Source organism: Camelina sativa, chromosome 12 (assembly GCF_030686135.1).
Source record: "Camelina sativa cultivar CO46 ecotype springtype chromosome 12, ASM3068613v1".
NCBI lineage: Eukaryota > Viridiplantae > Streptophyta > Magnoliopsida > Brassicales > Brassicaceae > Camelina > Camelina sativa.
In genome coordinates, this window is record NC_141891.1 from 22236550 (window position 1) to 22253897 (window position 17348).

Genomic DNA, 17348 nt, shown 5'->3' on the forward strand with positions numbered 1-17348 from the left:
ATGAACAGGACACTAAGTAAATGCAACAGAAATGCAACTAGAATGAAACAGGAATGAAACAAGGCAATCACAAATCATGAAACACAAAGTTCTGGGGATGAACTCGAGCAGCACTCGACCGAGTGTAGGTCGAGTGAGTGGTCGAGCTAGACAAATTCGGAAAAACAGAGCAATGCAATAAAAAAACAGAGTAATGCTAAACCAAATCAAACTACAAGCAAGCAACAGGATTAAGACTGTAAATTCAATAAACAAAGAGGGTCCTGAGGATGGATTCATGGGATGAACTAATCATTGTGGTTGTCTAACTTGGTCAACAAATCTCAAGGAAAGTTTGAGCTAACCTCTAGACATATAAATCTAAGACAAGTTTCTCCCACTCTCATGGTCAAGAAACAATCAAACCTATGCATCTTCTAGACTTGTTCTCACACAGTAAAGAATCTACACAAGCAGGCATTAAGCAATACATCTCAAACCAAACAAGACCTCTAATCTCTTAGCAAGCCTAATGGTAAGCTCTAGATCTAGCCTTATCTATGCTTCCTAAACATTGGTGTGATGCTAAGAAGCTTGAAATCAGACTCTACCCTCTCAGATATAGAATCAGCATTAAGATCATCTACCCTAGAAGAGATCTACAACAATCAAGCTTGACCAAATCACACAAACCACAAGATCAATCCATCCTAACCCATCCTCAAGATCCTAAGCAAACTACTCACAACAATACATGATGAACAAAGTAAAAAAACCCAGAAAATATTGAAACTTGCATTATTAGAAAGATTAAACAAAGATCTTCAATATTGATGAAAGGATGAAACTCAAATTCTCAATATCTTGAAAGTTATAGAACCAACAAAATACAAGAATCTAGTCTTCTCTCTTAAGGAAGTACAAGATCTTAAAAATAAAAATGCAAAAGGAATAAAGCTAAAAAAAGTAAAAACTAGGTTTAGGGAATATCTAAAAAGCTGGACTCTTTGGTGGCTGCAGGTACAAGGCCTTATATAGGTGAGGAGGTGGAAGCCCTAAAAATAGAAAAAGTCAAAGTAGTCAACGGCTCGGTCAACTCGACCAGTGCTCGGTCGAGTGGCTGGTCGAGCTGGCTTCTCTCGTGCAATCTCCACTCGGTCGAGTCCTCCTCAGCACACGGTCGAGTGTCTGGTCGAGTGTGCGGTCGAGTTGGACTCTGGACCTTGGTTCTTCAGCCTTAACTCCCTTGTTTCCTTCTAATAATTGCTTCACATCTCCTCAGCATTGCATCCATGCCCCTTAAGCTCCAAAATCACCTGTTTATGCATGAAAAGATGCAAATGCAATGCAACTAAACTCTAATGCATGATTTGGCCTAAAGCTTATGCAATAATGGTTAAAATGGATAGCAAAAGATGCAAAATATGTGAATATAATAAGGGAAAACAAGGTAAAATATATGAACATCAACACCCCCAAACTTAGTCTTTGCTTGCCCTCAAGCAAATAAGCAAGACATAAGAAGGAAAGTGAGGTTTGAAAGTGGGATCTCAGCTCCTAAAGCTTGCAAATAGACCATCTAGAATCAATGTCCAAGTTACTAATACTATGATGCAAGTTGAATGAGCTGGAATTAAAAATTTTAGACAAGCATTTCACAACCTTTATTGATTTGAGCCTTAGATATCCACATGCATTCAAATCAACCATTTCCTTTAACATTCATTAATCAAGAACATGAATCAATTCTATGCAATGCTTAAACTCATTTGGCTTGGTAATAAAAGGTTTTGAGACAAAGATGGTCTCTTTTTAGAGTAGGGCTTGTCAATATCAAGGTTCTCTCATGAAAATGGATTGAGCTTTAGAAGAATGCTAAAGGTAAGAACACCTAGACACATACAAGAATAAAACCTTGTCTACCCAAAGGCTCCCAAAGTGTTTATCCTAGCAATCTAAACCCAAATGATCCTAGTGCTACCCTTTATTTCTTCTTTTCTCTTTAACCCTTTTTTCTCTTTTGGTTTTCAAGTCTTAGGAGATGTTTTCTTGATCTTTCTAGTGGGATGGGGGATTCTTACTTATTTGCTATGGTTCTCTTTTCTTCTTATTCTTAAGACATATAAGCATTTAAGCTTTTCTTTTCTTTCTTTTCTTTTCATAACTAGAACCATCTTAAACAACACTTTTCTTCCCATCTTTTCACTAGACTTTGCTTAAACACAAACTCCTCTTAAAGACTCTACCCTTTTTCTTTCTCTTTTCTTTATTTTCTTTTCAAAACAGCCAAGTCCCAAACCCAACAAGTGAACCACCTAGTCCTATCTAGTTTGAAAAATGCAAACTAGAACTACACAAGGTCTTGCTCTTGTCAGTTCAAACCTAACACTTTCTACCAAGCTCAATCCCAAAAATAGGCCTCACACACTCAAGAATAAACAAGGCTTGAAAGAAGGTTTGGTTTAGGGGTAGGGGAACTGATCTTAATGATTTAATCAGCTACTTGGATCAACAAGAGTGGTAAAAAGGAGAAAGATGATCCAAGTATGTATATGGTATCCATGAGTTTAAAGCAATGCATATATTGATAATTAAAAGTCAATATTAGGTTCTCATAAATAGGAAATGGTTTCAAATCACAACATGCTTCAATTTAGACCAAATGCAATGCAAGAATTCAATGCTTGGTTCAATCTTATGCTTCTAACTACTCAACTAGCATCAAAGTACTATTAACTTGGGCATTGATCCTAGTCTAGTGAATTAAGCAAGCTAACAAGGAAATACTCATCATAGATCCCTAATGCAAATATTATGGAATTCTACATGAAACATGCTAAACAAGATCCTAATATGCAATGCAAACTACATGAACACTCTTTTTTTATGAAGATTTTTTTCAAAATTTTTCAAATTTTTATGGTTTTTCTATGCCTTAGATGCTTATGCAAGTACTAACATGATGATGATAAAAATTTGAAATAAGAACACAAAACACAACATCAAATGCTATCTCAAACCCTCCCCCAAACTTAAATCACACAGTCCTCTGTGTGAAAGAAATTTGTAAGAGGATTCAAGACTAAAAACAAAACAAAACAATATGAAATGCAATGATATTTACAAGTGAAGGTGATGATGGTACCTTAGGGGTTGTGGAAGAAGCTATCCACATCCATCTGCATGCTGTCATAGGAGTAGTTGGGGTCAGGCTGGTGGCTTGGAGAAGGACTTTGGGGCAGCTCGACGACGGCGATCGACCTTGACTCGGTCGAGTGCGTGTCCGAGTGGGGGGGTCGAGCTGGACCGCGAGTGTCAAATGGCTGTCCCTTCCTCTTCTATTCAGACTCCCTAGCCTCCCTGACCATGAAATCACTAAAGCAAAACTCAAAATACCAAAACTCCAAAGCAATATATACAAGGATACCTTAGGGACTTTCTCCCTAGTGAGCTTGTTTAAAGTCACTAAGCTTGACTTTTGATGCCTTTTCAGGCTTGGTTTAGATACCAAGGAGCTGATGAAATCTCCCCTGGTTCTATTTGGTAACCCTGGTGTTCCTTCTTGATCACTACCTCATTAGCACTTGAATCATGTTTCTTTTTAACCTTGAGCTTTGGCCTTGCTCTCTTCAAAGACTTCTTGTTAAACTGAGCTTGAAGTTCCTTCACTAAACCAGCTAGCACTTGAATTGGACCCTTTAGTTCTTGGACAGTCTTAGCTTGGGCTGAACCTTTAATCCTAGGATCCTCTCCATCCTTAAAAACTTCACAACTAGCCTTTTTCCCTATCATAAAGTGCTGACCTTCAATAGTAGGCTGATGAGTAGTATGCTTGATGTCAAACTTCATAGTGAAGTCTTTAGCAAGGTGAAGTTTGATGGTTCCCATCTTAACATCTATTACAGCTCCAATTGTGGCTAAGAATGGTCTCCCCAAGATGAGATGATCTTCTGGCTCTTGATCCATGTTCATGATCACAAAATCAGTTGGGATTCTTGCCTTTCCTATCTTGACTGGAAGGTTTTCAATTATCCCAAGCACATCCCTCTTGGATCCATCTGCCATGCCAATATAGAGATTGCAAGGCTTAAAGTATTCATACCCCAACTTTTCAGCCACTGAGTATGGCATTAGGCTCACTGAAGCTCCCAGATCACACAAACATTTGTTGAAGTGCATGTAACTAATGGAGCAAGGTAGATTAAATGATCCTGGGTCTTCAAGTTTTGTTGGTATAACAGCTTCCCCAATCTCTTTTAGATCCTTCATGTCTTGTTCTTGAGCTTTCATCTTGGATAATTCAAGCAGCATGTCCTTGTAGGAAGGATTTTGAACAAATTTGCTCAAGTTAGGCCCTCTCTCCTCTTCCTTGTAAGCAATGGTAATCTCTTGTATAGCCATTACTTCCTTCAAGACTTTCACTTCCTCCTTCTTCTCAATGACAACCTCTTGTTGTATGGCCATTACTTCCTTCTTTTCAATGACTACTTCTTCCTTCAAAGCCATCACTTCCTCTTTCTTCTCAATGACAACCTCTTCTTTCAAAGTTGTCACTTCCTCTTGTTGCAAAGCCATCATTTATTTTTTCTCAATAATTTCCCTCAGTTCCCTTATCTTTTGCGCCTTGAAACGTCCTGGGAATGGTAGAGGTGGTTTGTAAGCAGGAGGAATGTATCTAGCAGGCTTAATAGCTTATGTGTCTTCAACTCGATCAGTCACTCGATCAGGTACTCGATCGTGTGTGTGGTCAAGCACCTGGTCGAGTTGTTTCTCTGCTTCAGTCTGCTCATTAAAACCTTCACTATGGGCTTCACTTAGTGATGAATCCTCCCCACCTTGAACCTCACTGTCCTCAGTGATATCTTCCTCATGGAGATAGATTGCTTTAATAGTGATCTCCCTTGGGTTTTGAATAGCTTGTTGAGGAAGATGGTGTGGCTTAGGAGCTGAAGTAGAAGCAATGGAGCTTTCCATGGACTGGAATGAAGAGGTCAGACTCTCAAGTTGGTGACTCAGGTCACGAGAATAAGAATTCAACTTCTGGGTGAGTTCTCCAAACTGCCTTGCTTCCTCAAGCTGCTTATTGGCTTGCCCAAGCAACAATTGTTGCATCATTGCTCTTAAGTCAGGTTCTTGGGCTTGGTAGGTTTGAAACGCTGGAGGGTGACACCATTGAGTCTGGAAACTTTGTTGCTGGTGCATAGGTACATAATGGAACTGACTGCTTTGAAACATGGTGACTGACTCGAACAGACACTCGGTCGAGCACAGGCTCGAGTTGATGGTCGAGTCGACTGGGAAGTGCTGTCTTTTTAGATCCGGCGTCTGACTCGATCAGGTGCTCGATCACGACTCGGTCGAGTGGTGGTCGAGTTGATGGTCGAGCTGGCACCTGAAATTCAACTTCAACCCAGCAACAGAAGATTCAAGTGTATAAACGAACTTAATCTTAGACTAATATTGATCCTAAATGTCACAAAAACACACTCAAATGGGCAACGGCGCCAAATTGAAACTCATATATTTGTGGGATGAAAGGTGGATGTGTATGCAAGATGAGAAATGAATGGAATGATGGATGGGTGTTTCAATTCCCCTTATGCTATTGCAGTACAAGAGGTATCAATCCTAAATGAGTGTTTGTGAACAGTTAAGATATGCATATGAATCTAAGTTAAGACAAATGTAAAGATTGTTTGACACTAACAATCCTAAGATGAAAATGTAAAATGCAGAAAGTAAACTACAAGAACTAAGAACTAAATGCAAATGAAACAGGATGATTTATAACAGTAATGATGCAAGAACAGAAATAGAAACTTCTACTAATGAACTAATGAAAGACTAGTAATGAACAGGACACTAAGTAAATGCAACAGAAATGCAACTAGAATGAAACAGGAATGAAACAAGGCAATCACAAATCATGAAACACAAAGTTCTGGGGATGAACTCGAGCAGCACTCGACCGAGTGTAGGTCGAGTGAGTGGTCGAGCTAGACAAATTCGGAAAAACAGAGCAATGCAATAAAAACAGAGTAATGCTAAACCAAATCAAACTACAAGCAAGCAACAGGATTAAGACTGTAAATTCAATAAACAAAGAGGGTCCTGAGGATGGATTCATGGGATGAACTAATCATTGTGGTTGTCTAACTTGGTCAACAAATCTCAAGGAAACTTTGAGCTAACCTCTAGACATATAAATCTAAGACAAGTTTCTCCCACTCTCATGGTCAAGAAACAATCAAACCTATGCATCTTCTAGACTTGTTCTCACACAGTAAAGAATCTACACAAGCAGGCATTAAGCAATACATCTCAAACCAAACAAGACCTCTAATCTCTTAGCAAGCCTAATGGTAAGCTCTAGATCTAGCCTTATCTATGCTTCCTAAACATTGGTGTGATGCTAAGAAGCTTGAAATCAGACTCTACCCTCTCAGATATAGAATCAGCATTAAGATCATCTACCCTAGAAGAGATCTACAACAATCAAGCTTGACCAAATCACACAAACCACAAGATCAATCCATCCTAACCCATCCTCAAGATCCTAAGCAAACTACTCACAACAATACATGATGAACAAAGTAAAAAAAACCCAGAAAATATTGAAACTTGCATTATTAGAAAGATTAAACAAAGATCTTCAATATTGATGAAAGGATGAAACTCAAATTCTCAATATCTTGAAAGTTATAGAACCAACAAAATACAAGAATCTAGTCTTCTCTCTTAAGGAAGTACAAGATCTTAAAAATAAAAATGCAAAAGGAATAAAGCTAAAAAAAGTAAAAACTAGGTTTAGGGAATATCTAAAAAGCTGGACTCTTTGGTGGCTGCAGGTACAAGGCCTTATATAGGTGAGGAGGTGGAAGCCCTAAAAATAGAAAAAGTCAAAGTAGTCAACGGCTCGGTCAACTCGACCAGTGCTCGGTCGAGTGGCTGGTCGAGCTGGCTTCTCTCGTGCAATCTCCACTCGGTCGAGTCCTCCTCAGCACACGGTCGAGTGTCTGGTCGAGTGTGCGGTCGAGTTGGACTCTGGACCTTGGTTCTTCAGCCTTAACTCCCTTGTTTCCTTCTAATAATTGCTTCACATCTCCTCAGCATTGCATCCATGCCCCTTAAGCTCCAAAATCACCTGTTTATGCATGAAAAGATGCAAATGCAATGCAACTAAACTCTAATGCATGATTTGGCCTAAAGCTTATGCAATAATGGTTAAAATGGATAGCAAAAGATGCAAAATATGTGAATATAATAAGGGAAAACAAGGTAAAATATATGAACATCAACACCCCCAAACTTAGTCTTTGCTTGCCCTCAAGCAAATAAGCAAGACATAAGAAGGAAAGTGAGGTTTGAAAGTGGGATCTCAGCTCCTAAAGCTTGCAAATAGACCATCTAGAATCAATGTCCAAGTTACTAATACTATGATGCAAGTTGAATGAGCTGGAATTAAAAATTTTAGACAAGCATTTCACAACCTTTATTGATTTGAGCCTTAGATATCCACATGCATTCAAATCAACCATTTCCTTTAACATTCATTAATCAAGAACATGAATCAATTCTATGCAATGCTTAAACTCATTTGGCTTGGTAATAAAAGGTTTTGAGACAAAGATGGTCTCTTTTTAGAGTAGGGCTTGTCAATATCAAGGTTCTCTCATGAAAATGGATTGAGCTTTAGAAGAATGCTAAAGGTAAGAACACCTAGACACATACAAGAATAAAACCTTGTCTACCCAAAGGCTCCCAAAGTGTTTATCCTAGCAATCTAAACCCAAATGATCCTAGTGCTACCCTTTATTTCTTCTTTTCTCTTTAACCCTTTTTTCTCTTTTGGTTTTCAAGTCTTAGGAGATGTTTTCTTGATCTTTCTAGTGGGATGGGGGATTCTTACTTATTTGCTATGGTTCTCTTTTCTTCTTATTCTTAAGACATATAAGCATTTAAGCTTTTCTTTTCTTTCTTTTCTTTTCATAACTAGAACCATCTTAAACAACACTTTTCTTCCCATCTTTTCACTAGACTTTGCTTAAACACAAACTCCTCTTAAAGACTCTACCCTTTTTCTTTCTCTTTTCTTTATTTTCTTTTCAAAACAGCCAAGTCCCAAACCCAACAAGTGAACCACCTAGTCCTATCTAGTTTGAAAAATGCAAACTAGAACTACACAAGGTCTTGCTCTTGTCAGTTCAAACCTAACACTTTCTACCAAGCTCAATCCCAAAAATAGGCCTCACACACTCAAGAATAAACAAGGCTTGAAAGAAGGTTTGGTTTAGGGGTAGGGGAACTGATCTTAATGATTTAATCAGCTACTTGGATCAACAAGAGTGGTAAAAAGGAGAAAGATGATCCAAGTATGTATATGGTATCCATGAGTTTAAAGCAATGCATATATTGATAATTAAAAGTCAATATTAGGTTCTCATAAATAGGAAATGGTTTCAAATCACAACATGCTTCAATTTAGACCAAATGCAATGCAAGAATTCAATGCTTGGTTCAATCTTATGCTTCTAACTACTCAACTAGCATCAAAGTACTATTAACTTGGGCATTGATCCTAGTCTAGTGAATTAAGCAAGCTAACAAGGAAATACTCATCATAGATCCCTAATGCAAATATTATGGAATTCTACATGAAACATGCTAAACAAGATCCTAATATGCAATGCAAACTACATGAACACTCTTTTTTTATGAAGATTTTTTTCAAAATTTTTCAAATTTTTATGGTTTTTCTATGCCTTAGATGCTTATGCAAGTGCTAACATGATGATGATAAAAATTTGAAATAAGAACACAAAACACAACATCAAATGCTATCTCAAACCCTCCCCCAAACTTAAATCACACAGTCCTCTGTGTGAAAGAAATTTGTAAGAGGATTCAAGACTAAAAACAAAACAAAACACAATATGAAATGCAATGATATTTACAAGTGAAGGTGATGATGGTACCTTAGGGGTTGTGGAAGAAGCTATCCACATCCATCTGCATGCTGTCATAGGAGTAGTTGGGGTCAGGCTGGTGGCTTGGAGAAGGACTTTGGGGCAGCTCGACGACGGCGATCGACCTTGACTCGGTCGAGTGCGTGTCCGAGTGGGGGGGTCGAGCTGGACCGCGAGTGTCAAATGGCTGTCCCTTCCTCTTCTATTCAGACTCCCTAGCCTCCCTGACCATGAAATCACTAAAGCAAAACTCAAAATACCAAAACTCCAAAGCAATATATACAAGGATACCTTAGGGACTTTCTCCCTAGTGAGCTTGTTTAAAGTCACTAAGCTTGACTTTTGATGCCTTTTCAGGCTTGGTTTAGATACCAAGGAGCTGATGAAATCTCCCCTGGTTCTATTTGGTAACCCTGGTGTTCCTTCTTGATCACTACCTCATTAGCACTTGAATCATGTTTCTTTTTAACCTTGAGCTTTGGCCTTGCTCTCTTCAAAGACTTCTTGTTAAACTGAGCTTGAAGTTCCTTCACTAAACCAGCTAGCACTTGAATTGGACCCTTTAGTTCTTGGACAGTCTTAGCTTGGGCTGAACCTTTAATCCTAGGATCCTCTCCATCCTTAAAAACTTCACAACTAGCCTTTTTCCCTATCATAAAGTGCTGACCTTCAATAGTAGGCTGATGAGTAGTATGCTTGATGTCAAACTTCATAGTGAAGTCTTTAGCAAGGTGAAGTTTGATGGTTCCCATCTTAACATCTATTACAGCTCCAATTGTGGCTAAGAATGGTCTCCCCAAGATGAGATGATCTTCTGGCTCTTGATCCATGTTCATGATCACAAAATCAGTTGGGATTCTTGCCTTTCCTATCTTGACTGGAAGGTTTTCAATTATCCCAAGCACATCCCTCTTGGATCCATCTGCCATGCCAATATAGAGATTGCAAGGCTTAAAGTATTCATACCCCAACTTTTCAGCCACTGAGTATGGCATTAGGCTCACTGAAGCTCCCAGATCACACAAACATTTGTTGAAGTGCATGTAACTAATGGAGCAAGGTAGATTAAATGATCCTGGGTCTTCAAGTTTTGTTGGTATAACAGCTTCCCCAATCTCTTTAGATCCTTCATGTCTTGTTCTTGAGCTTTCATCTTGGATAATTCAAGCAGCATGTCCTTGTAGGAAGGATTTTGAACAAATTTGCACAAGTTAGGCCCTCTCTCCTCTTCCTTGTAAGCAATGGTAATCTCTTGTATAGCCATTACTTCCTTCAAGACTTTCACTTCCTCCTTCTTCTCAATGACAACCTCTTGTTTTGTTGCCATTACTTCCTTCTTTTCAATGACTACTTCTTCCTTCAAAGCCATCACTTCCTCTTTCTTCTCAATGACAACCTCTTCTTTCAAAGTTGTCACTTCCTCTTGTTGCAAAGCCATCATTTCTTTTTTCTCAATAATTTCCCTCAGTTCCCTTATCTTTTGTGCCTTGAAACGTCCTGGGAATGGTAGAGGTGGTTTGTAAGCAGGAGGAATGTATCTAGCAGGCTTAATAGCTTCTGTGTCTTCAACTCGATCAGTCACTCGATCAGGTACTCGATCGTGTGTGTGGTCGAGCACCTGGTCGAGTTGTTTCTCTGCTTCAGTCTGCTCAGTAAAACCTTCACTCTGGGCTTCACTTAGTGATGAATCCTCCCCACCTTGAACCTCACTGTCCTCAGTGATATCTTCCTCATGGAGATAGATTGCTTTAATAGTGATCTCCCTTGGGTTTTGAATAGCTTGTTGAGGAAGATGGTGTGGCTTAGGAGCTGAAGTAGAAGCAATGGAGCTTTCCATGGACTGGAATGAAGAGGTCAGACTCTCAAGCTGGTGACTCAGGTCACGAGAATAAGAATTCAACTTCTGGGTGAGTTCTCCAAACTGCCTTGCTTCCTCAAGCTGCTTATTGGCTTGCCCAAGCAACAATTGTTGCATCATTGCTCTTAAGTCAGGTTCTTGGGCTTGGTAGGTTTGAAACGCTGGAGGGTGACACCATTGAGTCTGGAAACTTTGTTGCTGGTGCATAGGTACATAATGGAACTGACTGCTTGGAAACATGGTGACTGACTCGAACAGACACTCGGTCGAGCACAGGCTCGAGTTGATGGTCGAGTCGACTGGGAAGTGCTGTCTATTTAGATCCAGCGTCTGACTCGATCAGGTGCTCGATCACGACTCGGTCGAGTGGTGGTCGAGTTGATGGTCGAGCTGGCACCTGAAATTCAACTTCAACCCAGCAACAGAAGATTCAAGTGTATAAACGAACTTAATCTTAGACTAATATTGATCCTAAATGTCACAAAAACACACTCAAATGGGCAACGGCGCCAAATTGAAACTCATATATTTGTGGGATGAAAGGTGGATGTGTATGCAAGATGAGAAATGAATGGAATGATGGATGGGTGTTTCAATTCCCCTTATGCTATTGCAGTACAAGAGGTATCAATCCTAAATGAGTGTTTGTGAACAGTTAAGATATGCATATGAATCTAAGTTAAGACAAATGTAAAGATTGTTTGACACTAACAATCCTAAGATGAAAATGTAAAATGCAGAAAGTAAACTACAAGAACTAAGAACTAAATGCAAATGAAACAGGATGATTTATAACAGTAATGATGCAAGAACAGAAATAGAAACTTCTACTAATGAACTAATGAAAGACTAGTAATGAACAGGACACTAAGTAAATGCAACAGAAATGCAACTAGAATGAAACAGGAATGAAACAAGGCAATCACAAATCATGAAACACAAAGTTCTGGGGATGAACTCGAGCAGCACTCGACCGAGTGTAGGTCGAGTGAGTGGTCGAGCTAGACAAATTCGGAAAAACAGAGCAATGCAATAAAAACAGAGTAATGCTAAACCAAATCAAACTACAAGCAAGCAACAGGATTAAGACTGTAAATTCAATAAACAAAGAGGGTCCTGAGGATGGATTCATGGGATGAACTAATCATTGTGGTTGTCTAACTTGGTCAACAAATCTCAAGGAAACTTTGAGCTAACCTCTAGACATATAAATCTAAGACAAGTTTCTCCCACTCTCATGGTCAAGAAACAATCAAACCTATGCATCTTCTAGACTTGTTCTCACACAGTAAAGAATCTACACAAGCAGGCATTAAGCAATACATCTCAAACCAAACAAGACCTCTAATCTCTTAGCAAGCCTAATGGTAAGCTCTAGATCTAGCCTTATCTATGCTTCCTAAACATTGGTGTGATGCTAAGAAGCTTGAAATCAGACTCTACCCTCTCAGATATAGAATCAGCATTAAGATCATCTACCCTAGAAGAGATCTACAACAATCAAGCTTGACCAAATCACACAAACCATAAGATCAATCCATCCTAACCCATCCTCAAGATCCTAAGCAAACTACTCACAACAATACATGATGAACAAAGTCAAAAAAACCCAGAAAATATTGAAACTTGCATTATTAGAAAGATTAAACAAAGATCTTCAATATTGATGAAAGGATGAAACTCAAATTCTCAATATCTTGAAAGTTATAGAACCAACAAAATACAAGAATCTAGTCTTCTCTCTTAAGGAAGTACAAGATCTTAAAAATAAAAATGCAAAAGGAATAAAGCTAAAAAAGGTAAAAACTAGGTTTAGGGAATATCTAAAAAGCTGGACTCTTTGGTGGCTGCAGGTACAAGGCCTTATATAGGTGAGGAGGTGGAAGCCCTAAAAATAGAAAAAGTCAAAGTTGTCAACGGCTCGGTCAACTCGACCAGTGCTCGGTCGAGTGGCTGGTCGAGCTGGCTTCTCTCGTGCAATCTCCACTCGGTCGAGTCCTCCTCAGCACACGGTCGAGTGTCTGGTCGAGTGTACGGTCGAGTTGGACTCTGGACCTTGGTTCTTCAGCCTTAACTCCCTTGTTTCCTCCTAATAATTGCTTCACATCTCCTCAGCATTGCATCCATGCCCCTTAAGCTCCAAAATCACCTGTTTATGCATGAAAAGATGCAAATGCAATGCAACTAAACTCTAATGCATGATTTGGCCTAAAGCTTATGCAATAATGGTTAAAATAGATAGCAAAAGATGAAAAAGATGTGAATATAATAAGGGAAAACAAGGTAAAATATATGAACATCACATACTTCTCATATACCCCAGACGCACGAACCTCAACAACACCAGCTTTGCGCATTCTAGTCCCTGATCCTAAACTCGTATCAAACCAATCACACCGAAATAGAGTCACTTTTAAGCCAACTGCTCCGTGGTAGGCGATCTGAATTACTTGTTGAAGTTTTCCATAATATGTTTGTTTGTATTCAGAACTCCCCCGAATACAAATCCCGTAATTGGCTGTAGTTTTATTAACTGCACGGTGAACCGTATGGAAATTATAACTTCGTGAAAAGTATGCATTCCAACATGTGTACTTCCTTATAGCCCTCGCACAAGCTCTTGTAACCACAACAGATACAAGGTATTTGTGTAATCACTTTGAACCTGATTTCCAAACACATAACAAATATAAATGTGTCAAAAATAAGATAATAACAAACAAATAAACACATATATTATACTATGGCGAATTAAAACCAAGTAAATTGCTCCGTAAAAGTTACCAACACGTATAACCAGTTCGAGTAGTCTCTCTCTTTCAAACCCGCTAAAATATCATCGGTTATGCCATCATTTGTTTCTCTCGCCTCCATTTCAAATAATCTAAAATTACCAATAAATAATGACAAATTGATTGTTATTAAAAATTTACCAAATATCATTCTAATACGAATAAACGTGTACCTTTCAAACTGTTGTAGTTCTTCGCAGTTGAACAAAATATATGTATGGGCAATGTGGCTATCATCACCAGTTAACCACTCATAATATGTTTTACCACTCCCACCACCAACATCTTTAAATAATGGTGGTACATCGTACGAGTAGTTATATTGCTGAGCAAAACCACTAGCATGCCGTTTTTGAGTACTGTTCAACGGGATATCACCATTTGTTTCAAAGTGGTAGAAGCTGAAATTTGTGATTTCTTCATTGATAAATTGCTCCACAATTGAACCTTCAACACTTGCTTTGTTATTCGCTTTTTTCTTGAGGTGAAACATGAATCGTTCAAATGGATACATCCATCGAAACCGCACTGGTCCACCAAGCTCATTTAAGTGAACCGTCAAAGGCTCCATAACATAAAAAAACGAAGGCGGAAATATCTTCTCGAGATTGCAAAGCGTCTAGGCTATATTATTTTTCAAACGCACTATGTCACTTGTCTGCAAAGATCTTGAACAAAGATCACGGAAGAAAATGCCGACATCTACATGTACAAGTGATACACCTAAGTACTTCATAGCAATGATTAAATATGTATGATAATTATAATCGATATTTATATTTACCTGAGATTGCTTCATGGACTTCCGAAGGCAGGAGTTCAGAAAACAAACGGAAGCAATCATTGCATAATGACGTGACAGTCGTGACTCTTCAAACCATATATTTTACAATCATTTTCAATGTGTATGCATCGTCCTATGTTTGATACATACCCATCCGGAAACTTTCCCACATCCTTTTACCATTTCAGAAAGCCCGCTTGGCGTTTGGAGACAACCTGAATATAGGAATCGGCGCCTTCCCAAATGATGTAAGATGTAAAGGTTTTCGATCACAATACATAACCAAATCTTTACGTGAGTTTACATAATTTTTTGTTTTGCCTGCGATATTTAGCAAAGTGTTAATAAGGTTTTCGAAAAAGTTATTCTCAATATGCATAACATCAAGATTATGTCGGAGAAGATGTGTCCTCCAATTTGGTAGTTCCCAGAAAATACTATACTTATGCCATTGATGCGTCACTCCATATCCTTCAATATGAGAGTTGACATGACCGTTACCTCCACATTCAACTGTTTTCTGCAATCCATAAATATCATCCAAATGATGCTCGAATATTTCTTCTCCCGAGCGGTAATGTGGTGCATTCTTCATTACAACATTATTCTTTAGAAAAGATCTTCTATTTTGTCTTAAAACATGATATGGTGGCAAAAATCTCTGATGACAGTCAAACCAACTTGATTTGCGACCATGCTTTAATTGGAAAGCATCTGTATCCTCCATACAATATGGACACAATAATCTTCCATGGGTTGTCCACCCAGATAACATTCTCAACGCTGGAAAATCACTAATCGTCCACATTAGCACTACTTTTAGATTAAAATTCTGCTTTACAGAAACATCAAAAGCTTAAATGCCAAATGCCGTAATTCTTCAATCAACGTTCGCAAGAATATATCCAAACTTCGTTTTGGATGGTTTTGCCCTGGGACTAAAATACTTAGAAATACGTACTCTCTTGTCATGCATATATCTTGCGGGAGATTATACGGAGTAAAAATAATAGGCCACAGAGAATAATTACCACCAGACGATCCAAATGGGTTAAATCTATCTGTACAAAGTCCAAGATAAACATTCCTACTATTAGATGCAAACTCAAGATAAAAGTCAAGAAAATGCCCACGCCTTACCATCTGAAGGATGTTCCATCTTTCCATCATGACATGTATCTTCTGCATGCCAACGCATATGTGATGTTGTTCCCTCATAAAGAAATAGCCTTTTTAGTCTATCTGATAATGGCAGATAGAACATCCTCTTGTATGGAATACGTTTTGTAGCAAAGGATCGTTTTCTAGAGATCTTCTCTGGTTTGTACCTTGGATGCTCACAAAATTTGCATATGATTAAACTTTCATCAGGGTCACCCCAATAAATCATGCAATTATTTTGACAGACATCAATCCTATGGTACGACATACTAAATGTACGCATCTGTCTCATTATAGCTTTGGGAAGCAGCATTACCTTTTGGTAAAATCTTATGAATTAAGTGTGAAACATCATCGACACATGTTTCAGCTAGATTGTGGTTCGTTTTTATGTGCATCACATCAGCAGCTAACGAGAATTTAGACAAACCTTCAACGCATTTATCATAAAGAGGCTCACTTGCAAAATTTAAACGGTTGAAAAAATTTGCAGCCTCATCATTAGGGACTTCCCAAGCATTATCAGGTACTATAGGTTCATCAGAGTGTTCACCACTTTCAATATTTATCCTATAAAAAAAATGTACTGAATTAAAGTTTAAATGTATATATAATATATATATATATATATATATATATATATATATATATAACTTTATATATCACATCTATATATATATATATCTATATGTATATAACTTTACTACCACATCGATATATTTCTAACTTTATAAATAACATCTATACATATATCAAAAATATTTAATGTCTTTTTATTAACCATAGTAATTCAAAATATGATATTATTTTTTTAAGAGAATCACCTTGTTTGTGGTATAAACATTTCTTCTGTAGAGCAAATTCTCCCATGTCTGCATTATAATGTCATTCCGGTTCTGGTTCCCCTTGGCATTGGTATCCACCCTCTAATCTTTCTCCATGAGCTGTCCGCACATAGTAGTTAGGTTGAAATCCTTTGTTATATAAATTTCTGTGCACCATATTTGGGCGAAGTTGCTCTCTGTTTCTACATCTTGAGCATGGACACCAAATTCTACCGCTCTCATCTAAACTTTGATTTGCAAAATTCATGAATTGCTCCAACTCAACTTCATATTCTGCATAAACTTTCGGCATATAAGGATCCATGCGCTTATACATCCATGCTCGCTGAACTTCAATATTATGACTTGAGGAAGACATTTGAAGGAAAAAAAAAAACTTGAGGTGAAATGTAAAGAACTGCCAGAGCAAGAAAAATATATTAGGGAAAGAAGGAAGAGTAGTCGATGTCTTACTATCAAAGACAACCCGTTTTATGTTTTTATAGAAGAGTATGAATGTATATAAAATATTTTAGATTGAACCATTATTGCAACTAGTTGATATGACAATCCACTAAATTTCATACTTTCTATCTTGTCTGAAACCAATAATACATACCCACCATTATCGACATTATCCATGTGCCACTATAGCACTACCAATAACGACAACACCATTTTGTAGTTATATTGCTACGATCATTTTGTGGTTATGTTAGCTACATGTAAACGTAGCTAATTTATTACAATTTTTATGTAGCGGTTAGTAACAAAAACATTAGCTACAAATTAGTGACGAGTACTGTTGTGTTTGACTTAGCTACAACAATTTTCGCCACTAAATCTGTTGCAAATTTCCAACAAAAATCGATCGTCTCTTGCCATCAATATATACTTACGTTTTGTTACAATTTAGCTACAATTTACCTAAACTCAATATTTGTCACTAATTGGTAGCCAACTGTGGGTATATTTCGCTACAAC

General features: G+C 38.0%; 1 pseudogene; it reads right to left on the bottom strand.

Moving 5' to 3' along the window:
• Positions 1-16689, bottom strand: part of LOC147930896 (uncharacterized) — a 103399-nt pseudogene extending 86710 nt beyond the window's left edge.
• Between the last annotated feature and the right edge of the window lie 659 nt (positions 16690-17348).